We start from the raw sequence: 24,688 nt of genomic DNA, 5'->3' as shown, positions 1-24,688 counted from the left end.
ACAGAGTCCCCAAACACAGCTTTGGCACTCTGCTTGATTCAGTTGCTTCATGCTTCTAAGAAGGTTTATTGACTATATAAGGATCAAATAAGGGGTAAGCTGAAATCAGAAACACAGTATTCATTCATTTAAGTCTGCTATAATAGAGTAAATTCAGGGTGACTCAAGGGACACAATGTCTTGTAAAACATATGTACTTAATATAAGAGTCATAAAATTTATTAAATTAAAAGCTAGGTTAAAAATAGGAAGAAAATTTATGCTGCTGTCTAAATGAGCAATAATTTCCCTTTGGCCTTTCACTTTCCACCTAATATGGGTTCTAGGTTTTGTTGGGTTTTGGGGTTTTTTTTGGGTTTTTTAATAGTTAACTGGTAAAATCTTCATTGTTCACATGTGAATGCAAGTCACTCTATGAAGTGAACTGGTATGCTAAACAAAGAAGAGGAGGTATGGCCAGCTGGGAGAATATATTGCATCATGGTTTACCACACATGAAAACCTGTAGGTACACATTTATCATTTTGAAAGGAAGAGTCACTTGCTCCAGGCCAACAATGGACAAAAAATCTTTTTTTAGCCTTATGGCTGAAAAAACCAAAAATTTTGTTTTATCTCTCCACAAAGATGCCCCATTGCTGGTGGGATGTCAGCCAGAGGCCTCTTTCCCTAGGGATTCCACCATGGATTGTGTAAGAAGACCCTCTTGTGTGAATGTTGAAGGGTTACTTGAACAAATGCTCCAGGGACTGTGAGACACCAAGAATCTCCTCCTGTCCTTGACAGATGTATCAGCAAAACCAAAGTGCTCAGATGAAGTCAATGAAATTGTCCTGCAGTCCTGCAGAATGACAGCAGAATTTACCTCCTTCGATCAAGACAACCATTTTCTACTAGAGATGTTGGGGAGGTGGGGTGGAAATAAAGGGTTGTGACCTAAATCCTCCTCCCTAACCCCTAAGAAATCAAAGTGATGCTGGCCATCCTTGACTCATGACACTGGCCAGGCCATTCGTAGCTGAGAGCTCTGCAATGTTTGCTCAATGGCATAAGTTGTTAAGGAAGGCCGTGAAAAGCTTGTGTGTGCTAGAAGGCCACCCTTTTTTCCATATGGTTTTACACAGGATAACACAACCAGCCTCAATTCCCATCCCCTGTGTGCTATGAAGGCTTCTTGTTTTTTTTTTTTTTTTTTTTTTGGATGTTGTTTAAACACTTCTGCACCCAAATCTGTCACCCGTGACCTCATTAAGTTGCATTTAATCACACAGGGATGCCCATCAAGCCTAACCCCATCATTTCCTGAGGAATTTTCCCCTGATTTACTTAATAGCACTCAAACACTAAGTGGGAGACCTCCGGGTGCTGTTCCCTGAGCATGTTGGTTTACTGGTATTCATACTTGTTTTAAATAAACACTGTTTTGCAGGCCCACTTGTTTTGAAAAATAAACTTCTGGGCAGAAAGAACTAGTTCACATCAGAGGCAGATTGGTAGCGATTTGGCTCTCCCCAGCAGATGGGAATAGGTCAGGCTTTTGGTTTTTTGGGGGGTGGGTAGGGAGGAAGACGTCACCCTTCCTTAAATAGCACCTAGCATTTCACATCCCCTAGGGAGAAGAAAAGCCTGAAACCAAAGTGGTAGCTCTTTAAAGGGGTGCTTTGGGAAGAGGGCATGGTAGTAGCCCTGCAATGTGCCCCCAAAGGGCATCTCATTCTCCATCTCCAGGGGTGTGACTTTGTCTCTTCCTCATCTCTGTCTTCTGCTGGACACATGCTGGTCCACAACCTTCATCCTCATGCTGAAAGGCTTTTGGAAGGGTAAAGACCACTGCCCTTACTCTGACTTACCTGCCAACTTAGTTACCTATTTCCCTGCTCAGTCTGGGATGGGAACCATGAGGAATGAGGGAGGTTTATGTCCTCTTGGGCAAGGGTATCCCGTGTGATTAAAAGATTGACTTTCTCCCTGAACTGAGGGTGTTTTTAAGAAGGCAAAACTAGGAAGATTCATCATGTGTGTCCCCTGTTTCTGTTTTGTTATCGCAAATCCTTGGACAGTGGGAATAACAAGACCCCTTTGACTGCAAGTCCCACAGTGGACTAACCAAGAGGGGACTTGGCCAGTGGTGGCAGCTTGCAGGGACACCAGTGGGACAGGAAAGCAACAAGGTTGTTGCACTGGTCCTGAGCTGGATCTGGCTGTCTTGAGGTGGAGCTGCCCAGCCAGGAGGGAAGCCTGAGCAAAGCTGCAAAGTGGTGTTTTCAAGATGGTTGTATGAGAAGTGTGAGATGAAGATCCTCCATGCTCAGTATGATTATCTATCATATATCTATATCTATATCTATATCTATATCTATATCTATATCTATATCTATATCTATATCTATATCTATATCTATATCTATATCTATATCTATATCTATATCTATATCTATATCTATATCTATATCTATATATATCATCATCTATGTATCTAAATATCTACAGGTGTGTTTGTTGCTCAGTGGTTTGCTGCCATTTAGAGGAATGAAAAGGGCAAAAGGGCTTAGGAGGTTCTGCTTTGAGGACCACCTTTGTGCCCTAGTGCTGTATCCTCTGATCTTCCATAAAATGCACCAGGCTTTGTAGCACAGTGTGCAGCCAGTGGAATTAATGCAGGTATTTTACAGTGGGAAATATTTACCCCATGCAGCATCTTACACTGTGGCCTTCCTCTGAGAGAGCTCAGTTTGATCACCAGCTCCAAGCAGTACCTTGTCCTGACATTTGCTCAAGACGTATTTCAGAGCTGACCTTTCAGTCCTGTTGATAAGATCGCAGCATATTCACATCACCATGTTTGGGGTTATTTCTTTCTGTTTTGCTCCACTACAGGTCTGGGCCACGGTAGTGGATAAATGGGAACCCTCCCCTATTCACCCTATCACTGTCTCCTCTTAACTTATTGCGACAATTTATGAGGTGAATGGGATTAACGACATCCAGTTATTTTCTTTGGTCATTCTCTATAGCCAGCATTGTCTAAAATTGCTACTAAAGCCTTGCCCATGCTGCTGTGCCTTGGGAGGAAGTCTGGAGTGGCAGTCCTGGTAAAACCAGGTGGATGGTATGGGTGCCTTTGTGATTCTCAGTTCAGAGGCATCATGTCAAAACAAGGTGTTCAAACTTCTGAAAAGACAATCCTTTGAGAGCTCTGGAGCTAGGCTACAATGTGAATCGTTTGTCTGTGGGAAGGGTCACCAATTAATTAGCAGTTTTATTTAAAAAAAAATTTAAACTGGCAGCCCTTCTGAAATTTAAGCACATTGTTCAGGGTGTAATTATAGATGAAATATTAGAGAAGTGGACTAATTACACACAATGCACTTGAGCCCAATTAAAATAGCATCTGCAGTGAACGTAGGGGTATTCTCTTTCACTAATAAGAAATACTTTCTCAACAACAGAAAATAAAATAGCTAAATTGGATATGCAGTTGAGATTATAAATATCCTATTAGCATATAAAATGAGGATTAACCTTATTTAATCACTGCTTGCTTGATCATCAAAAGTCATGTTTCACCTCTATAATGTAGCTGTATCCTCTTTGAAGAAAAAAAAAAAGCAGCATATTAATAAATTTGGCTAATTAGGTGCTTTTCCTCATCTGCTCAATGGAGCTGGTGGAGCAAACCGGCTGGCCCTAAGAACTTGGCTCTTTCATATCTTGAAGTTTTTTTCTAGCAGACATCTATTGATGAAGTTTCAGGGTTTAAGCAGACTTGTACGTGGGATTCTGTCCTGTATGGCTTGGTGGGTAATCACATCAAGGGGGACTTTGAGCTGTGAAGCTTTTGGGAAGGAGAAGAAAGACGGGGGGTGAAGAAAAGAACCTAAACTACAAGTTTTACCCCGTGCAAAATAAAGTTCTGCCTTAAACGTCACAGTGTGCGGGCCCATTCTAATGTCAGTTACCCAGGAGGGTGGAGCAACTTGGTTTGCAGCAGGTCTGTCCCCCAGAGTCGCTGGGAGCCAGCTGGTGCTCAGGGCAGGCCGCGCTCCCGGCGCAGCAGGGACAGGCCCTACCCGCCAGCTGGCGGCCTGGCTGTGCGAGAGCTGGGCACGGGGGCTGGGGCAGTGAGGGGAGCAGTCTGACCTCCAGTCTCTCCTATAAATATTCAGCTGACCCAGGATGCACAAAAGGAGGCAAGCTCTGAGAAAGAAGAGGGCTTTGAATCCATTATTTTTGGATATTTTCTGTCCGTGTCCCGTAGGGAATGAGTCCTGCGGTAGTACTGCCTGTTATATCTTAGGATTGCTTGGCAGGTTTCAGAGCTGGCCTTATTTACAGGGCTGTTCTGTCTCTGGCTCCATCACAACATCCTTCTGTTGGGTCTGTGCATGGTGGAAAATTGTACTAAAGCAATGGCGGGGCAGGAGGAATCCTATGAAATATGGGCATAGTTTGATCTAACCCCGTGCAGCTCTGCTCCCTGGTTGTGTACTGTTTCCATTAGTGCCTCTGTGTTTTCCTGGCACAAGGGCCAGTGGCTGATAGCTTGCAGAAGCTGAGTTTTAAATGTGCCTGTTGACATATTCCCAGAGGAAAGGCTTGAGTAATACCATCCTCGCTGGGCTGAAGCAGGGCCCTGCAGCACTGATGGCACGCGTTTGAGGGCTGGTAGCTGTAATATGGGCTCGTGGCTCCTTGGCTAAAGGTGAATGTTACGCCCTGCATTTTGCCTTTTTCCCAGGGACCATTTCAGCTTTTATTCCATTGTGTGTGCTCAGTTTTGATCTAAGTGTGGACCTAAACCCAACCAAAATGAGCCCAAGTCTAGTCTCTCAAAATACTTGATACTGCAATGCCTAAAGTGAATAAAGTGATTTTCCCAGCAGTAGCAATGGTGAAAAAAAGGATAGAGGCACAGAAAATCCTATATTTAATTGCAGCTTCTCTTTTGTGATTTGTCTCCACTAAGCTACGCCGAAGCATCAGCTGCCTCTGTCCTGTCCCTAGACAGAAGTGTGAATTTTCCACAGATACTAGTCAAGTGCACTGAGGGATGGTGATTTTATTTATCGTATTCAAGGAGCCACAATTGGATGTTTCACAATAAACTGGGCTCAGCCTGTGATTTACAGTAATGAGGAAGAGCACTCTGCTGGCATGGCCGTGGTGTTGCCAAGCCTTGTGATGGTTGCAATGATTTTTCCTTACTGCCACAGAGCCTGAAGCAAAGTGTTCATAAGCATTTCAGTTTGCTTTTTTCTCTTTTTTTTTTGTTTTGTTGGTAGTGGCAATGGAAGGCTTTGTTTTCTTGTATTAAGAGCAGCCTTCCATCCCTTAGGGCAGAACAAAAGAGTTTGGAAGCATGTTCTCAGTGTCTTCACAAAGACTCAAAAGGCAGTATGAAATTTTTTTTTTTTTTTTTAAGGAACCCCCAGTTTGTTTTCCCACAATTGGTTTAAGTCATTCTGGCATGAGTTCATATCCTTTCTAGCCTGATTCATGGAGACTGGAGAAGGGCAGAAGTAGTAGAAGCAGCAGCAGCTACCTCCACAGGGCAGGAAGTGGGGTGACACAACCAAATTAGGTCTGCAGGGCAGTTTGGAGCTAATAGGGTAGATATACACCTTTTGTTGCTGCTGTTCCTGTCTTTCAATCTTGTTATTACTTATATTTTTAGGGCTTATATCCATTTTTATCTAATAACCTGGTAGAAGAGAGTTAAAGGAACTGGAAGTGTAAGTGTAGCTCAAAATATTAAAATCAATCTTGTGGTGGTCCTATTTCAGTGCTTTTCAAAACTCTCGCTTCCAGCAGCTCCTGGCTGTGGCACAGGCCACCTTCTCATTTGTAGCCTACCACTCTCCCCCCTCCTCTTCTTTTGGTGCTAGAAATCACATTCAACTAAATCCTTCAGAGAAACACAGGAGGCAAATTGAAAGTGACTGGGAATAAAATAGACTTTGCCATGCAGGGGGATTTGAGGTGTTATACTGTAGGGGAGGGCTGTGGGTGAAGTGACTGAATCCAGAAACATATGGAGAATGGAAAGGTCTGTGGGTGATCATAACATCAAAAACATGAAATGAAGTCAGCTGCCATAGTAGAAATGCAAGTTCAGGGACTCTGCTGCAAAGAAATTAGGGAAAATACAAGTGGGAATAGAAACATTTTTTCTGGTTTTCATGGCTATTTGTATGGCAAAAAACCTCTCTTTGGGCTCTGGTTTTAAATTGTTTGTGTTTTTTTCACTGATGCTATAGCCTTAAATCATGGTAATATTCCTGAGCATAGAAAAGATAACTTGGGGGACTCTAGTTTCAGCAACAGGAGAATTAACCACTGCTTTCAATAAAGCTGAAGTCAAAATCCTGCCTTTTTTTCCTCGCATCCTGAGCATTGATTCATTAGGCAAAGACAACATTAACAGCAACTTCTTGCCTTGCCAGGTGGGCCAAAGTGTTAAATCAAAATGAAGCTGGCAGTTGACTTTTATCCACTTACACCAAATTAAGGGAACTCTCGGCTCTTCATGTGTTTTTATTCTCTGCAAAGAGAGAGAGATTGGGAAGTCTAAAATCCCCGAGTGCCACAGAAATCTTAGATTTGGGTCCGATTCCCTTCAAAGAGATCATTCATCTCGCTTCCCACTCAGCCATCAAAAATGAAGTGGCCCAATTTCCAGAACCACTCAGCAGTCAGCAGCTCCCTTTGAGATTTTTCTCCTGCATGCTCAGACCCTGGAGCAAGAAGAGCTACTGTCCCTTCTGTACTGCAGAGGGGAAAATTTTTGGCCACTTCATTAAGATGCCTAAATTGGGCTTAGAAGTAATTTACAATCCTAGTTCTGGCCACCATGATTGGTTGTCACTTCTCATCATTCCCTCCAGATCTTCAGGGGAGGTTTACACAAGCAATTCAGCTTCAGCATGGAGTTGCTACATTACGGGTGAAGGGTCCCGTTGCGATGCTGGATTGTTTTATGGGGGAAAGCAGAAACCAAGATGCTTCAGTGGGAGGGGGGAGAAACTGGTCTTTCCAAAGAAGATCAAAGGAGGCAAGAGGGGGGGACTGATTTTCGGCAAGAGGAGAGCAGGGCTCATCTCGCTGCCTCTGTGCTATAATTTAAGGCTTGTTCAGAGACACAATTTCTCCTGTAACTGGATGGGGGGGGAGTGTGGGGAGGAGAACTTGGTTAAATTGTAAATGAGTATTTCTTCAAGCGCTCCAAGGAAATATGTTCTTTCCCCGTAGAGCCTATACATTATTTTCATGTAGTTACAGGGCCTCACATTTCCTGGAACTATCAACCAGACCTTAATTCTCCTCACAAGACATCCCTTTAAAATTGTGAAGCTCTCTTAATCAACCTTTGTATCAGCGGCAAATTTGCAGTATGACCTAATTTGAAAGATGTCTTGAAGTGCTGACTCAAAGGGTTGGTGAATAAAAGCCAGTCATTGCCGCCGTGACACTAATGTGATGCAAAACAAAATCGAGTTGCATCAGCTAACATTAGTTTGCAAAAAATATTAGTGATTGAAGCCACTTGCTGGTCATCTTTTATTTATACTTGTGAAATTTATACTTCTCGGGGTCTGAAATGGCTCTAAAACAAACTTCTGCAGGAGAAACACGAAGAGACTCTTAAATGGTGAAAAATCCCAGTAGGATCTATACATCTAAGCTGCATCATTTGCACTTCATAATCTCCTCTCTTTTATAGAGCAGGAGGCAGACACATTATTTTAGAACTTTTATTAAAATATTTATACAGCAACAGATGAAAATTCTCAGCCTAATATGTCTCTTTGCATTTTTCGATTACGTTCCAAGTCTTTATCTTTTTTTCCCTTCTCTAATTGAAACACAGATGATACTCCTTCATTCTCCGGATAAGTAACTGTCTCAAAATGACTAGCAGTTACTTTGGGACTCAAAGAAATAAAAAGGAAAGAAGGGATTTGGGCCAGAAAGTGTGTGGGGGAAAAAAACATCCCTCACAAAGCAAGGAAACCCCATTCCACCATAGTTTTATTTAACGTCTCCAAAAAGAAAAAGTGAGTATAAATTATTGAGGGTTTTTTGCTATGATTTTATGGGGACATTGTTTCAATTATTTTTTTCTTTTTTTCCCTTTAGCTTCTCTTTTACATGCTTTCTTAAGGAAACTTATTTGAGCTAGAATCAACCTGGCCAGAGAGGAACAGAGTGCATTTCTTTACTGGTTTCTGAAATGTTGGCAGCTAATTTACACTCTGAAGGGTTACTGAAGAAGCAGAGGTCTAGGGATGAATCAACTCAGCAGAACTATTTTTCCCTGCACTTTTTTTAAAAATTATTTTACTTTTAAATTGAAATATCAATAATGCAAATCATCTATGTGCTGATAAAATGTCTATGACTTTCCACTGTAGTGTCTGAAAACCAGATACATACAGATACACAGAACAAGGGAGACAGGCCATTAATTTAAAATTTAGAGGACCAATAAGTTTTTGATAGCAATGGGTTACTGTGCTAATGATTATTTAACTTGCTTCATGTAGGGTTAATTGTGTATGGCTATGTAAAGTGCAGTGCCTTATTGAAGTGAGACAATTTTGCCTCTGAAATGTTATATTCAAAGCACAGGGAGGAAAGCAGCCAGATTATAAAAAACAGTTACTATATGATGGCAAATTTCAAGCAGCTGAGAAGCAGAAGCTACTACAGTTATGGAAGTAAATCTTGCTACTGCAAGAAAAAAAACAAAACCCAAACAACCATACACAAAACCAAAATACTTCTGAATTTCCTCTCTGCTTCTTCTCAGAAGCTATTTTAATATGGCTGTATTTATTGACGTGTGCAAGCACAGAACAGGGAGCGTGTCTGGATGTTTTACCTTGCTGTTTATTCTCCTAATTGTTCTCATCCTTTCTTTTGATTTGCCTTAATTTTCATTTTTTTTAAAATTTTCTTTTCTTTTACTTATTCTCAAGATGTGTATTACCACAATAAGATACCGTGGGATCTGGGGTTTGCTTGTGTCTTTCTGAGCTTGAAGGGACATCTTAATGTAGACATATAATTCAATACTGTACATACTATTCAAGAAAACTCTGATGATTCTTTTTCAAGTAAATGGTAATACCACTTTTAAGTTAAAAAAAATAAGCTGAAAGTAGCAATAAATGTTTGATAGCCTGTAAAATATTTACAGATTTTTTTACTCCAGCATTCTTCAAGTACAGTATGTTTGTGTTTTTATGTTGTTTATTTTGTCTTTCTGAAGGGATTGCACTTGCTAACCTCACAATTTTGGGTTGTTTATTCTTTATGTGGCTGACTCCTTAATAGCGCTGCCATTTGTGAGTGTTTTGTGTCCTTCAGCCCTCCTAGGAAGTTGTAGGCAGGAATGCTCTGAACCCTCTAGTAGTTTCCTATGGGGAGAGGATGGCAAAGTAACAACTAATGATTTGGAAGTTAGCTGGAATTCAGAGACAAATACTAAACATAATATATCTACCTACCTGTAAATATATAAAAGAGATTTTTTTCCTAAAAAAGAAGTAAAAAAAATGCCATGAAAATTTATGACCTTAACATTCCTTCAGGGTCAAGCAATTTATCAAATTCTCTCACTTTCTGGTTTCAATTACACAGCTATTGTGGAAGGAACTTATTTTAGCAGGTTCATTTGCCTCAGTAGGGAATACAGGACTTTGGCCTAATGCTTCACCTTTAGTGCAGGCCATTTGAGCCTTAGAACAAATACCAATCATCACTCTTAGGGGAAAAAAAAAAAAAGTAAAAAAAAATCTGCATCGGTATGGCCTATTGGAATGGGGTTTCTGTCAAGGTAAACGGTTGTCGGCAATGACTGTGGTAGAGTGGCGATAAATCCCATTTTATTGCTGAAAAATTCCAGCTTCTCTCCATGCCTGACAGCTCCCCACATTCTCGTACCCATTTGGGCAATTTCTGTACTATGTCCATCTGGTTCTTATTACCTCTCAACCTGCCAGTGTCTGATCCAGAAAAAGTGCAGGTCAAAAACAGGGGAAAGAAACCAAGGTGATGGACAAAACAGAAAGAGTGATTGAGAGACCAAGTCATGCTTCCAGTTCCTCCCTCCCCAGCCAACAAAATATGGGTTTGAGTGGAATAAACAAATTTAAGGGAGGCTATTAGCCTAATTATGAAGTTGCTGTCAATGTCCTTAAAATGCAAAATTAAATAAATATTAATCTGTATGCTCCAAGCTTTGGTATTGCCACCAAATATTTGCCCAGGACAATGATGACATCTGTCTAAGTAAAACCTTTCTGGAGAAACAGGAAAAGCCAAGACTTCAAATTCTTAAATCTTGGAGTCCTGGTGTGACCATTTAATCTGCAGCCTTTTTCACTGTGTCCTTGGGATTAAGAAGGATGAGACTTGTCTCCAAAGGTTCATTTGGGGGTTGCAAATTGTTTTAGGAGGGCATCAAAAGTATAATTTAATTGCAATTTCAAAAAAAACCCAACCCGAAGTAAAAGTTATGCTAGCTTCTTGATAGAAAAATGAGAAAGGAAAGTCTTTATTTCCATGCAAGTTTTGTGCATACTGCTGAACTCAGATCCAAGTTAGAAAGTCCTCAAAATCCCCTAAAATAAGTAGAGGGAAATTTGATTATTAAAAAATTAAAATTAAAAAGTAAAAAAAATTAGCCCACAACAACTGAACTGTCAATAAGTCAAAATAAAAAAACCCATAGGAGCACTTGCTCTCCTCCCAGCTGAAACTATTCTGTGTAGCATTTGTCAAGGATCCCCTAGTGCTATCAGGAGACGTGCTGATCCACTTTCAATCTCTCCCGTCAAGGGAGCCCAACGAATTTAATTGCAACTTCTGCATTTATTCTATCTGGAACACCTCATTTCCCACCCAAAATGTTGCTGGCTGTACCTTTTTTCCCCGTAGATCACCAGTCCTCAGGATCATCACTCCTGTGGTCTCACATTACCTTACACAGCCTCTTCCCACATTCCCTGAAGATGCAAGAGAAATTGGACTTGACTTTTTGGAGCTAAAAAATTCTAAAATTCTGACTGAATTCCAAGGAGCAGAAATTTCAGAGTGTGCCCTACCATCTATTCAGTGATCCTTGGGGAGGAGGGCTCTTGAGCATCCCACGCTGGGTGTTTCATACACGGTAGGATTTGCTGGCAGGTGTAATGGTCTGATCTGGTACCAAAGGGCTGGAAATTGTGGAGATATCAGGAATTATGTCCCCACAGTTTGTACAAACCTTTTGGCTGCCAGAAGCTCAAGATGGGGCTCTAAGAGTGAAACAAGACACAGGGGTATGGTTTTCAGAGGAGCTGGAGGAAGATGTTGCCACTGAACAAGGAGACAGGACAGAGAATGCGTAGGAAGGAAAAGCTGGGGAGAGTTCAGGATCTTGCTCCAGAATAGGTGACCTAAAAACACCATGTGCAAAACTGACATGCACCTCACCACCTGTCCTTGCAATTTCTCCCTCTGATGTTGGTGCATCCATTTAAAATGGAAATTTGGAGGAGATTGCTTTGGTGGGAAAAGTCTTCCTCTCTGCTACCTTTTGGTGTCAGTAATGGCCCTGAGAATTCTGACTGCCTGTGCTTAGGATTTGCTTGCATTTGTCATGGATTATATTATTATTTGTCATGGATAGAATAAGATTTTTTAAAGTATTATTTTTTACATGTATTTTTCTTTGTTCAGTTGTGGGGGACATGCCATGCAGATTTAGATGCCAAGATGTAAGAGGGTCGTTTGAGACATCTTGGCTTGAAGATCAACTCAGCCACACTGCTTGGTTTGCCTGTGAAGCCACTGAATACAAAAGAAGCTGATATGAGGGAAAGCCCTAACTTTGACAATAAAAATATGTCAGCATGAAAATGGTTAATGGTGAGTATTATAGCTTCAAAAGAGCCCATTGGCTACCCCTAAAGGATGCCCTGCAATTGTTAAACTCATCAGATGCAACTACCCTTCCTCAGCTAGCCCTTACATTTGTCTGGCTAACAGTAAAAAAATTCTATAATAAATTGGTAACATATGTTGCCAGACAAGAATAAGTGATATAAATAAAGAGTCAAGAGACATAGCCCCTCAAGAATAATGTGTAAAGATTTAAACTTCCAATGTATTAGTTAAGCTAGGAACATTTTAGGAGGAACTTGAAAGTGGTGTTCTGTTTGTTTATATCATTCCTTCTCTTTTTTTTTCCCCCCCTCTCTTTTTTCTTCTCTTCAGATTGCATTTTAAATCAAAATGTTCTCCATGACTGACTGCTTTGCAGCACTAGGGTAAGTCCCATTTTTCCACAGCTTAAACAAAAACTATGCCTAAGAAATCTATGCCAGAAAGGCATTTAGCTGGGTTTTGGTTTAGGAAATAAGCATAATGTTGTGGGGAAGACATCCTCTTTTTTTTTTTTTTTTTTTTACTTCTTTTTCTTATTTTTTTTTTCAATCCAAACATAGAAAATTGTGCATGTGCAAAGATAGCTATTATCAAGAAAGCCAATTCATTGTAAAGGTGACAACTCTCCAAACTAGTAATACATTAACAGCTGCAGCATTAAAAAAGAAAATATAAAACCAAACATGCTTTGAGACTTGGTTGGATGTTTTATTTATCTTTTACTTTTATTGAGACATCCTTTGAAAAATGGCATAAAATAAATAGTTTTACAAAGCAACAACATAATCAATCTCTAAATGAGAAGATAAATCAAGGATTTCATTAACTGCTGGTAGCCAGTTTAAATTGTAGTCTTGTCCATAATGTCTATCTATCTATGTATGTCCAAGTTATATTAAAAACCTTTAAATGGCTTTGTAATATCAGCTACATCTAGCTATTATAATAATTAATGATACTGTTTTATAAATCAATATATGTATTCTTGATAAATTCATATCCAGTTAATGGTGTAATTTAAATAAAAAATTAATGTAATAAGGGACATACTGAAATAGGCAGGAAATCTTTAAAGGTTAAGAGGCAAATTTGTCTAAATTCTTTTCTTTGTACCTATTTTTTGAGAAAGCCTCCATTGAAATGCAGCTGATAGCAGGCTGGCTCTCCGGATCGCGCTCTCGCCATTAGTTTTGTTTTAACAGCACCCGGTGAGTTTTTGCAGCCAGAGGAAAAGGGAAAGCCCCTTCAGCAGCAGGAATTCTTTCCTCCCTGCTTTCTCATCCTGCTGCAAAACTGCAAACAAAAACAAAAACAAAGACAAAAGCAAAAAGAAAGAAAGTAAAAAAAACCAAAACCCACCACTCCGGCATTTGGCCAGAAGCAGAAATGGTAAAAATGCTCTTTTTTTACCATTCCCCATCGATTCCATATTTGTATTATTACAAAAATATTTTGCTTCTTCTATATGGTGTCATTAAAAAGGTAAAATATGAACATTATGTTCCAGGCATGAAGTGCATTCAGAGGAGTCTGGAAACCCTACAGACTGTTCAGTGTAGTAAAAAGCTGTTCTTTATCTCTTGTTTTAAATACAGTTAATCTTGTTTATTCAGCAAACACATTTAAGAGCAACTTTGAGGGAAAAAAAAACAAAACAGAAAAAGCTGGAAATTGTCTTTATCTATCTGTAGTGGTGAGAAACCGTGGCTCTGTTCCTTTGCTTTTATTTATAGTCAGTAACCACAAAATGTATCTCTAACTATAACAGGGATTTAATAGGCAATATTAATTGTTCTTCCCTTAACTTTTGATCTGAAATGTTTCAAACAAATGCCTGTTGCCTGTTTATACGATGAGTTTGTTTGAAGAATATCTTTCTGAAATGATGCAAAACATGACACTTTGTCATTTGGACTGACATGGGACAGAAATGTCATTTTAATGCATTGAGTGATTTTTTTTGTTTTCTTTTTTTGGGGGGGGGGGGCAGTTTTTTCTCAACATTGCTCTGCCTTATTTAGAGCAGCAGTGATCTGCGCAGTTTCTTTTGACACTGATGGGTATTTCAAACCCCTTACACTGATGGGAGGGAGAAAAAGGAATTTGCTGCCAGCCACAGCGGCGATGCAGCTCCATAAGCCATCGCTTATTTGCTAAAAGTTTACATTTCAAATGAGCTTGAAATGTAAAGGTGGGCTTTTTGTTGCTGGGGCTGTATTTAGGAATGGAGAGAGAAAATAGAGGGAAGATGATTATGCTTGTATGTTAAAGACTATCAGGATATTGGTAATACAGCCATTTAAAATGTATTTTGTTTTTTGATGCAGCTAGGAGCAGGAGATTCACAACCATATCTGGGATGCTTGATTTTAGCTTTATAGGAAAAAACATCAAACAGCAGCTTACAGTAACATACCGAAATACATTATACATTTTAAATATCTTCAGTTAGAAATGTGTGTTATATTTTTTACCCTCCCCTTCTGGGATCACTAACACGCCTCTCCCCAGACAAAGCAAGGACAAGTTCCATCTTTAAAAATTATCTTCCTTACAGATCACATTCTCAGGCATGTTCCATGCTTTTTATTACCACGGATAACCTCTCAATGCTATCACAATTTTATACTTGTTAAGTGGACATCTTCCCTATATTTAACTGCAAAAAAAGCAACTTCCTTTTGGGGGGTGGGAGGAAGGAGAAATGCTTTGGGATGATTAGAAACATAAGTTTCTATCTTCTGTCACACCAGCCTATCAATTATTCAAAACCCTACTAAATTTAGATGTCTGTTCCTAAAACGTTGTTTGCACTCGTTCCCTGGGAAGATGGAGGCAGCTGATAATTTGGCTAAATTATGCGTTTGAGCCCAATGGTTACAAATGAAAGAGTTGAATTCAGCAGATTTATTTGCCGCTGATGAAAATCCTTGGTAGCAGGAATTTAGACCTCCTCCTTCAGGGAGCAAATCGAGGGGTGAGGTGGTGCTCACAGGTATTTATGTGGACCAAGCCTCATTGTTACAGCAAATAACGTGATGCATCAGTGACTCGGTGGGAGGTTTTACTGATCAATTAGGGACTGGCTACTGGGGGCAAAGGGCCTAAAGCAGCCCCTGAGGTCCTTTGTGCCCCAGGTAGTCATTACCTGAGTGTAAAGACCAGTAGAGGGGAAATTATTGCTATTATAGGATGAGATGTGAAGAATGCGGGGTGGACGACTCTGGATCAGAGAAGGTGTAATGTGCTCATCCCAAACCTGCACTTTGAGCATCCCTGAAGCAGCCTGGCTGCTGTGATGGTGTAAAATATCTCCCTTTTCCAGCAGTGTCGGGGTGTGATTGGCAGCAAGTCTGCACCGAGCGTGGGCGTCCTCCCGTGCGCACCAGTCACAGGACGTGAAGGGGGAGTTTTTGTAATTTATTTTTTTTTTTTATAAATAGATAGGCTCTGACAAATAACACCACCTCTTCACAAAGCTCCTTCGCAGCAGCTAACAGACCTCTGCTGGGTTTATCAGTGACAGAACCTCCTTTCCTAAAGGAAATAATATTTTTGGTGAAGATAATTTAGCTGATATTGCAATAGCTCAGGGGGGCAAAAAGCTGCAGAGCAGAGCTGTTTCCAGCAGCCCTGGGCACAGGGCAACACTGATTGCTGCATCGGGCATGTTTCAGAGGGCCAGGCACGAGAGCAAGAGGAGAGCTGAAAGAAATGCTGCTGACTGTGAAAAATAAGAGAATAAATAATCAAATAAAATCAAATCCATGCAAGAGAAACACCATCCTTTCTCTTGCAATGACAGTTGGTAATTGCCAAAACACAGACAGCCTTAGACTAAAAAAAAAAAAAAATCAAACTCCTCCAAAATCCATAAAGAATTTAATTTATATTTAGAAACCAAAATGTTTCAGGCAAACACCACACAAATTGCACAAGCCCTTGTGTCTTTCCCTGCTACCCTGTGCTGACTCTTAAGTTACACTGCTGAGGAACCTATGCCCATTTTTACAACTCTGGCATAAAGGCAGGCGAGTGGCAATGGGGAGGGAAAAAACCCAACCCCCAAAAAAACCCAAAACAAAGGACGTGTGAGGGCTTTCATTTATTTTGATAATCCTCCTCCTGCTCCACAGCGTTTTGCTGTCTTTGTCAAAGTGAATGACAACAATTTGGCCAACTCTCTCTGAGCTGCACTCAACAGTGACAGGCAAATTATCAGAGGCCCTGCACTCCTTATTATCAGAGGAGAAGTCATCAGGAGGACGTGCGGAGGATCCCTCTCCCCTGTCACTATTTGTCAGTGGGACAAGGGCCACTGCTATGGGTAGCTGACAGGTAATTTCAACAATAACAATTACTCCTATTACTGGTGTCATAAACAATTCGCCCAAGGCATGACAATAGCAAAGCTTTATAATTCAGTGCCATATAAATAAATGCCAGCAGGTAACAAGTAATTTAGCTCCAATCAGGCCTTGGCCCTGGCATTAATATTGTTATTGCAAGAAAATGGAAAATTGAAAAAATTCAATATGTTAATGAATTAAGAGGGGTTCAAAGGCTAAGGGAGGGGAGGCATGATCCAGAATGAGGGGAAGGAAGAAAACAAAAACAAAGGATACAAACTCATGCTTTCAGAACCAGCCCCAATATGTGTTCATACAACCTTATAACTAGTTTTTGATATAGAACATGTTCTTGCTATGCTGCTTTTCAGGTTAGGGCAAAAGGCATGCAGGAACCTGAACCCCACCCCTTGCTTCCATCTGCCACACTGTGAACGATGTGCATCAAAAAAATAAACTGAATTTAATGGTTTTATTAAAAAGAGAATGATATTTGAAATCTCATGCAAGACATAGATTTAACAAAAATTAAAGGTTTATTTACAATGCCATTGCTTTATTGTCCACTTCTTGCATGCTTTAATCTTTTTTAAACAAGCTCTGTTAAATAATTGATTCTCTATTTATCAAGAAGAAGAATTTTACTGCACTTTTTCTCTCCCCAAATGCCCTTCATAGGCCACAACACCCTAACTCTCTTACGAGAATGATGATCAGCAGCAAACAAGCTAAATACCAATATCTTCAAGTCCAACTTCTTTATCAACCGAATTTGCAATTTTACTATTTGTCCAGCAAGACAATGTGGCATCAGGCTGACAGCAGTAAAAGAATTTGAAAATCTCTAATTAGGAGAGCTGCAGAGCAATTAACGCATGTCAAATTTCACTTCATCAAGTGCCACTCTAATTTTCCCACTAAAAATTAATGGACTTTTCTTCGGGGGTGTGTATGTGTGTGCCTGTGTCTGTGTGTGTCCCCTCAAGGCAATGTTGATTCAAATCTGCTCAAGATGCAGCGTTGCACAGCTAAGCATCTTCTTGATTACAACCCGACACACTTCTAACTGCTTTCATTCTCACTGCCACAGATACTTTGTCAACAGTCAAATTACGCCATGCTGATAACAATGCATAATGGTCTTCCTCAAAGGAGGCTCCTGTCATGGAGCAGCCTTTCATAAAAACCCACTAGTTTCTTCTCTGGGAGATAGATCTGGATAAAAGGAGTTAAGCTTTTGTGTAAAAGGAGTTAAGCTTTTTTTTTTTTCCATTTCTTGTTTCTTCTTCTTCCTCTCATGCTATAGTTTATTTATTTTTGTACTCACCTGAAATTACGGCAGGGAGCTGTTTGAAGAGTGATACAGAATGGAAAATATTTATAGTCACTGTTTATACAGGCTTTGCTTTAACCACTTTGCTCCAAGACGTTTTCAAGAGCAACATCCTCATTTCAGTACCACTCTTTTTTTTTTTTTTTTTTTTTTTTTTTTTTTTTTTTTTTTTTCCTTTTTCTGTCTAAAGGTGCAGGGCAGTATCCTGCACTCTTTGCATAAGCACAAGCCCTGCTGACGTCAATGGGAGTTTTTCCGGGGCGAGGGCTGAGCGCCTTGGCCCGCTGCTGTAAACACATTGGGACTCTCTCTTTTAATGGATGGTATTTAGATTCTGTGTGGGGCTTGTTTAACAGGCACGTTTTCCAGAGTCCTCAAACATTGTGGGGCACACAAGACAAATTGTCTTTTTGTCAAAGCAGCATGAGGGCAGGAGAGAAGCACTGAGCTATCACAGGCAGTTTTTGCCTTCCACTCACTGCTCCCTGATCCCCACCTCTCTTTTCCTGGGAGATCAATAACAGCAAAAGTCAGAGGGTGTCATGGGGCAGGATTTCAAACAAGTACAAGTGGAATTAATAAGAATAACATTCTCCAGAGGCATTAATATTTTTTTGCCTGTAAGTTTCAGAGCTGAAGTACAGTTGTCTGCTCCCTTGGAGAGAAGAAGGGTTAGCACCCACAGCCCTTGCCTGTCACTGGGCTTATTGCTGCCAGCTACCCCAATGACATGGGTATATAGTAGGGTGTATATAGTCCTTGGTGTGTGCATGTCTGTTTACGCTACAAACAAAGCCAGAACCACACATTGCCTTTAATCTGAGCCATCTTTCCATCAATATCTTATTTCTTGCCCCAAATATATGACTGATATTGCAGTGCCTGGTAACACGGGCATTGCAATTTTCTGTATCCTCCCCAAGTATATTCACCCCCATCCTGGCAGGTATTAACAGTTTGCAATTAACTCTTTCCGATATACTAAGAAATGGGAAATCCAGGATATCTGGTTCCTGAATTTTGGATGTTCCCTCTCTGTGTCCTCCACTTAGGATGGACAAATGAGTCTTCTTCTAATGACACAGCCCCAGTGCACACACAGTCCCCAAGCATCCCCAGACCTATGGCATGGCAGCCACTGGGTCTGCAGGTTAATGCATGTGTAAGTGCATTTATTTTTTTTTCCATGTCCTTGTCTAAACTTAAAAAGCTCTAATGCTGCTTTTAAACAAAGCAGTGATTATATACTTTGCCTTGACAACCTTTCCTTTTTTTTATTAGGGGACACCCTCCCCCCCTCCTCAAAAAATGCTTCCATAAAAACAATAGGCAAGGCCATAATTTAAAGAGAGAAAAATGTGATTATATAACACATCCTGCAGTAATCAATTTTACCTCCAATATCTGCTTTTGTTTTCAAAATGCTAAATAAACAATACATAATGCATCCCTCATCAGCCAAAACCATGAGGGCTCTGTGCTCAAATAACAGGAAACATATTCAATTTTCCTAACAGAAGACAGTTCATTAAGCTGTGCCACATCAAATAAAACTTTAATTTCTCCAGCATCAGAGTCGCAATGAAAGCAATTGAGGAAGATGAGCCATATGGTACTTCTATCAGCAAACACATATTGCTCATTCCCCCAAAGTTTTCTAATTCTGCTCCCCAGACCTGTGTAATATAGATAATGTGCTCTGAGCGCAGCAACCATGAGCTATCTGGTGTACACTTCTAATACTGTATTTAATGGGAAATAATGAATCATAAAAGCCTGCAGAAGACGGCTTTTGCTAACCTAAATCTCAGCTGTAATTTCATTGTTCTGTGCCTAAGATGCTGTTTGCCCTTTTCAAACAGCAGCAGTTGAACATAATTATGCTGCTACAAACCTGGGCTGCAAAAAGAAAGCCTTCCTAATAGAACCAAGTTTTTATTAACTCTTGAAATCCTGAGCTTGGGGCAACTGCAAGCTGCCTGTCAGGTTTTAGGGTTCATTAAAGCACACGTACACGTATATCTTGATTTCCAGTGCGCAGCCCCACAAATTAAATTGATGATTCCCATATCGGGCCAAAAATGCAACAGGAGAAGGCTATGAAAAATTAGGAAATCTTCTTGACATCGGGAAATCCGACACTTGTCTGCTCTAACATCTCTAAGTGCCAAGGAAAGAGGGGGATTTTTTTTCCTTAAAGGTAAGTCTATTTTTCTTCTTCTTGCCCGATATAAAAATTGTGGTTAGTGCCTGGAGTAAAGGGCCCTCTAAACTTTATAGTGTTTACCCTCCATTTATAATTCCATAATTACCTATTTAATGATATCATAAGGTTAAAAGTTAAACAGCACTGTATTTTCTCTATTTTCTCCTCTGCCTTTTAGAAAGGCAGGTTTGCCTGTCTCCAAGGGACGATCGGTCAGGGTTGTTTTCTGAAGAAGAAGCCTATAGGTAAAGAGGCATCCATATGCTCACGCAGGAAGATTCATAAAGGCAAGGACAGGAACATAAAGGTATTATTTTGACATGATGGCCCCTGGAAAATGTCTGACTCATCCCAAGTAAGTGTCTTTCTTTCCTTCCTCCACCCTCTCCCCCTTCCCTCAAAATACGGGGCTAGTTTAAGGCATTTTCTAGATATGCTGCTTATACACATTGAAAACATATTTTAGTGACTGTGTTTGTTTTGGCAATATATAAACCAACACCCACCCCCCCCCCCCCCAATTAAATTAAAAAGAGCAACTTTTTAAAGTTAGAGATTGCCTTTTAAAAGCTTATTAAAATCAGCGTGTTAGATGTCTATCTTTGAATTAGCTCCGAGGCTTGATTGCTTTCATTAAAGCTGCCTGTTTGGGTGCTGCTTGGTGAATGTTCAAGCCTGGATTTTTTCCCCTCTTCTCCCACATTCCCCCCGGCTGCTTCTTACTACTTGTCAACTTGGATTTTCCCTCCAAATTTGAAAGCAAAACTTGGATTATTATTTTTTTCTTTTTTGAGTAGCAACAGCCACCCCCACCCTGCCTTCCCCCTTGCAAAATACCACGACCAAAATCACCAGCAACCCAAGTCAGAGACAGACCAACAGGTAATATATATACTAAATATATATATATTAAAAAAATAGCTTAAAAAAAGACACACCCAAAACATCCACCATGACCAAACTGACACCCCCAAAAAACCCACCCCAAGCCACCAAAAAACTCCGAGCTATCACATTGCTCATAGCCCATGAATGCCTTAAAAACAAATGTTTAAACAGGTTTTCTTTTTTTTTTTTTGAAGCAGCAGAAAACCTCTGCATGCTCCAATGGGTTACAATAACAATGCTCTATTGCAATGTAAAACAAGCTGGAGGAGAAAAAGGTGCTTTTTGTTACCATTTTATCAAAGCTGTTCATCTTCTAGCTGCAGGCAGCATTTTGCTGGAATTGCAGATATTTCTCTGTCCGGGCTCCTTTGTTTGTGCATCTCATTTGCATATATTTATCTCCAGCTGAGGGTGCTTTCAGCTCATTAAGGCCTCCCCTCACATTATTTCATAAGCCAGCTGCTAGGAGGGATTTCACCTGTGGTGACTGAGAAAAGAGGGGTGAAAAAACCAAATTCTTCATTTAAAAAAAGAAAAGGAAAACAAAAAAACCAACAACCAAGGAAATCTTCTGACTCTCTTCCCCTATAAATGGGCACCATTTGTGTTAAACAGCCTCTTGTCATGATAGATGCCTCCTGGGGTCAGGGGGGAAAGTTGATTTGAAGGTCAGCAGTAAAACAACAGACAAACCAGACGCCAAACTGGTTCTTTAGCTGTCGGTGGGAGCAGTGGTACAACCAGGTCTTGAACCTTTTTCAACCTCTAATAAAACAGGGGAAGAATCTGAAGTGGAGCAACCAGGCCCCAGAGGAAAAAAAAAACAACCCACAAATAATATCAATATCAAGCAGCAACGGGAAACAACGGGGCAGCTCTCAGCGTTACGGGCACTCTGCTATTGTTTCAAGGGCTGGGGAATTAATTCCACTTATTTATTTAAGGCGTGTCAACTCACTGCCTAAACCTGTTTCGGTGTCAAGATGAATAAAACTTTTATGGCTCATAAAATAGAGCCATTCATCTCCATGGTCTTTGTGGTGCCTGTGTTGTTGGGGCTTTTTTTTTTCCCCCTTTCCGCCTGGTAGGCTGAGCTGGGCCAAAATCTCTGTGTCTCATTGCTACCAACTCACTCTTAGGAGAAAAGAAAATTTAGACAGGGCATCTCAACCTAAATTTCTGGGTTTGATTAGAAATTGTAAATGTTAATTCATCATAGTCATGCGCAAACCCCCATCTCCTCTATTTCCCCAGCCTAAAACCTACAATGAATTTACATCATCTATATGGAGCTTTGGACCAACAGGTAATAAAATACAATAAAGCTTGCTTTTTATCAGGACACACACACAAAAAAATCCCATTAATTATGGTTCATGACTACTCTAAACCAAATGTTCAAATAGTAGTTGGAAATGATGCATAAAATCTCAGCATGTTCTGATAGGTTATAGAGTCAGTGGTTTATTGCAATGTAAAACAAGCCACAGGAAGAGAGGGTGGTTTTGTTTACCATTTTCATCAAAGCTGTTCATCATGTTGATATACTTATGCTATATTGTGACCCTTACATACATTGCATTTCATATATTTATTTTCCAGGTTGTTGCCACTTTTGCTGCCTTTGCCTCTGAGAAGTTGAGTAAATCCTCTGGCCCCTTTCAAATATTTTCTCATCTGCACTGAATTTCTACTGACAAAGCAACTGATAGATACGGACCTCAGAAATATTTATTATCAATGAATAAAGTTTTTTTTTTTTTTTTTACTTAATCTGAGGCAATTAGTTCCTGAATAAACACAGACTAAGTAATCTACCACCTCAAAAGATAATCAGACTTGAAAAGCGCTGTTTGGTCCTACCCAAGAAAAGCACAACTTGATTAAAATGCTTTGGAGGTTCACTTTCATTTCTTCCCTTTTGCTCCAGAAAACATTTTATAACATCCCAATAACTTTTATTTTCTTCCCATGCCAAACCTGGGGCCTCTGTTGGTTGTTGCTGTCCTTTTTCCCCACCTTCCCTAAATCTTTAACCCTGCTTCTCATTTTTCTTTGCCCCTAATCTAATCACTAATTCCTTGGCTTGGCCAAATAGTTAAAAATGTTAAGTGCTGCTCACAATTCCTGCTGCCTCCCCCATGTATCTGTCTCTGTTTATGGAACAGGCCCTGGTTTCCTCCTGCTCTTGTTCAGCTGTAGGTCTGCAGGTCAGGAGACTGTAAATACACACAGTGCTGCCCCAACCCATAAATCTGAGCAAAGGGCAGCCTTATATATTCAGATAAGGGATGTAAGGGGAAGGGGGGGGTTGGGGGGGTGGGGTATGCAGGAATCAAAAAAAAATGCAGAAAGAAAAGAACGAGGAGATTCTGTGGTGAACGAGGTTCTTTGCCAGACCCCGAATCCAAGCTGCATGCCCTGCTACCTTGCAGGACATTCCAGCCAGAGACAAATCTGAAATATTCACCCTTCTTCCCACCCTGCCTGTTTATATATAAATCATTACAAAAAGAATTTTATTATGTTTGGGGCAAAGAAATTAAACACAAGATTTCAATGGCTTTCTCTCCTCCAGATCTTTGTTGGTCTATTTCCTGTCCTTCTCTCCCTGCCTGCCCCCCCCATTTTATTTCCTGCACCTCTGAAGCTTTCAAGGGAACAGTCCCCCTGTTATTGCTTCTCAGTTCCAAGGTCTTAGAATAAATAACATTGTTATTACTCACTTCACCAATTTCCAAGAAGAAATATTGCTGCAGCAAATGCAAGCAGCAGTAATATTTGCAAAGTGATAAATGGATTGTTACATACCTTCCCGTCTGTGTGGCCTCCAGCCATCCTCCGGCCAGCTACATCCCTCCTCGGGGTGGGAAGGAGCCTGCCTTTGAACTTAGCAGGGTCCAGACACTTAGTGCCTTGCACCAGAGCCTGCCCCAAGCCCCCTCCCTCACTCTCTGATGGAGAGATAATTTTTAATGGGCCATGCCAGAGATGGTACTGGGACTGGGGGAGAGCAGGAGCCATGTACCAGGACCAAGCAGCCAAATGAAGATGCTTTTGGCACACAGTCAGTGTCTGGTGGGTTTTCTTGGTGTTGGGTGCTGTAGGGAGAGGGGTGAGAGACTTGGGATGTTCCCAGGAGACAACTGCTGCTCCACTGTCCTCCCCAGCTCCTGCATGCAGCTGCTCTGGTGTGGCTACCACATCCCAGATGCCACAATGAGAGCCACCTCCTCTTCTCCAGCTTCCAGTGATGTGAAAAGTAGACAAAAAAAGCCAGCAGAGAAGAAAAATTATTTTCCAAGTTCCCCCTACTCTGCCCCCAAAATGTCTCCAGTGCCTGAATGGGAACTGCAGCAGATACCCAAGACACCAGGGATACAGATGCTTAGTGGGGTGAAAACTGGAAAGACATATTTCCAAACACCACCATCCCCACTGCTCATAAAATTTCATTGATTCACATGAAATTTTCAGCAAACTTTCTTAACTAAAGCTGAAGTTAGGGAGATGCTAAGGCAGGGAGCAGTCTCCTGGCCTCCCCATCCCAAACCTGGTTGCTCACCATGTAACTTCTGAGCTTAAAAAGAGATGGCAATTGGAAAATTCACATGGGATAAATAAAAACCAATAAAATTTTGGATTTCTTTTTTTAAGCATCAATTTATATCTACCTCTGAGACATGATTTGTGCTCCTTTATTTTATTAAAAAAATTCTCCAAATCAAATTATTCCTGGGCTGCAAGTCATGCTGAAAAAAGTTCCACTCTGAATTCACAGTAATCAGAAACAAACCAGCACATTTTCCTTCAGATCCACAAAGAGTAAGTTGCTGGCATTTCTTAGACTGAGTCTGTTGCATTTCCATGCCGTGGCTTCCGGGACAGGGGAGGGTTTGGTTGGATGACTTGAATTCCTTGCTGAGATAAATACCCCCACATTAGGCTATTCAGGCACCAAAGTTGCTGCAAAAGCTTGTT

General features: G+C 40.6%; 1 long non-coding RNA gene across 2 annotated transcripts; it reads left to right on the top strand.

Annotated features, from left to right (window-relative positions):
* The first annotated feature begins 12,264 nt into the window (after positions 1 to 12,264).
* Positions 12,265 to 22,986, top strand: LOC134416797 (uncharacterized). 2 transcript variants are annotated; one of them, XR_010027397.1, is made up of 5 exons: positions 12,265 to 12,314; positions 19,648 to 20,174; positions 20,617 to 20,701; positions 21,962 to 22,013; positions 22,310 to 22,986. It is a non-coding gene; the product is annotated as an uncharacterized LOC134416797 (long non-coding RNA). The 2 variants fall into 2 exon arrangements; XR_010027396.1 differs by lacking the exon at positions 12,265 to 12,314 and having other exon boundaries at positions 18,857 to 20,174.
* The last annotated feature ends 1,702 nt before the right edge of the window (positions 22,987 to 24,688 follow it).

The sequence above is a fragment of the Melospiza melodia genome, chromosome 3 (assembly GCF_035770615.1).
Source record: "Melospiza melodia melodia isolate bMelMel2 chromosome 3, bMelMel2.pri, whole genome shotgun sequence".
NCBI classification, from domain to species: Eukaryota; Metazoa; Chordata; class Aves; order Passeriformes; family Passerellidae; genus Melospiza; species Melospiza melodia.
The sequence above is the reverse complement of the archived record's forward strand: the minus strand, read 5'-3'. Positions and strand labels throughout refer to the sequence as shown.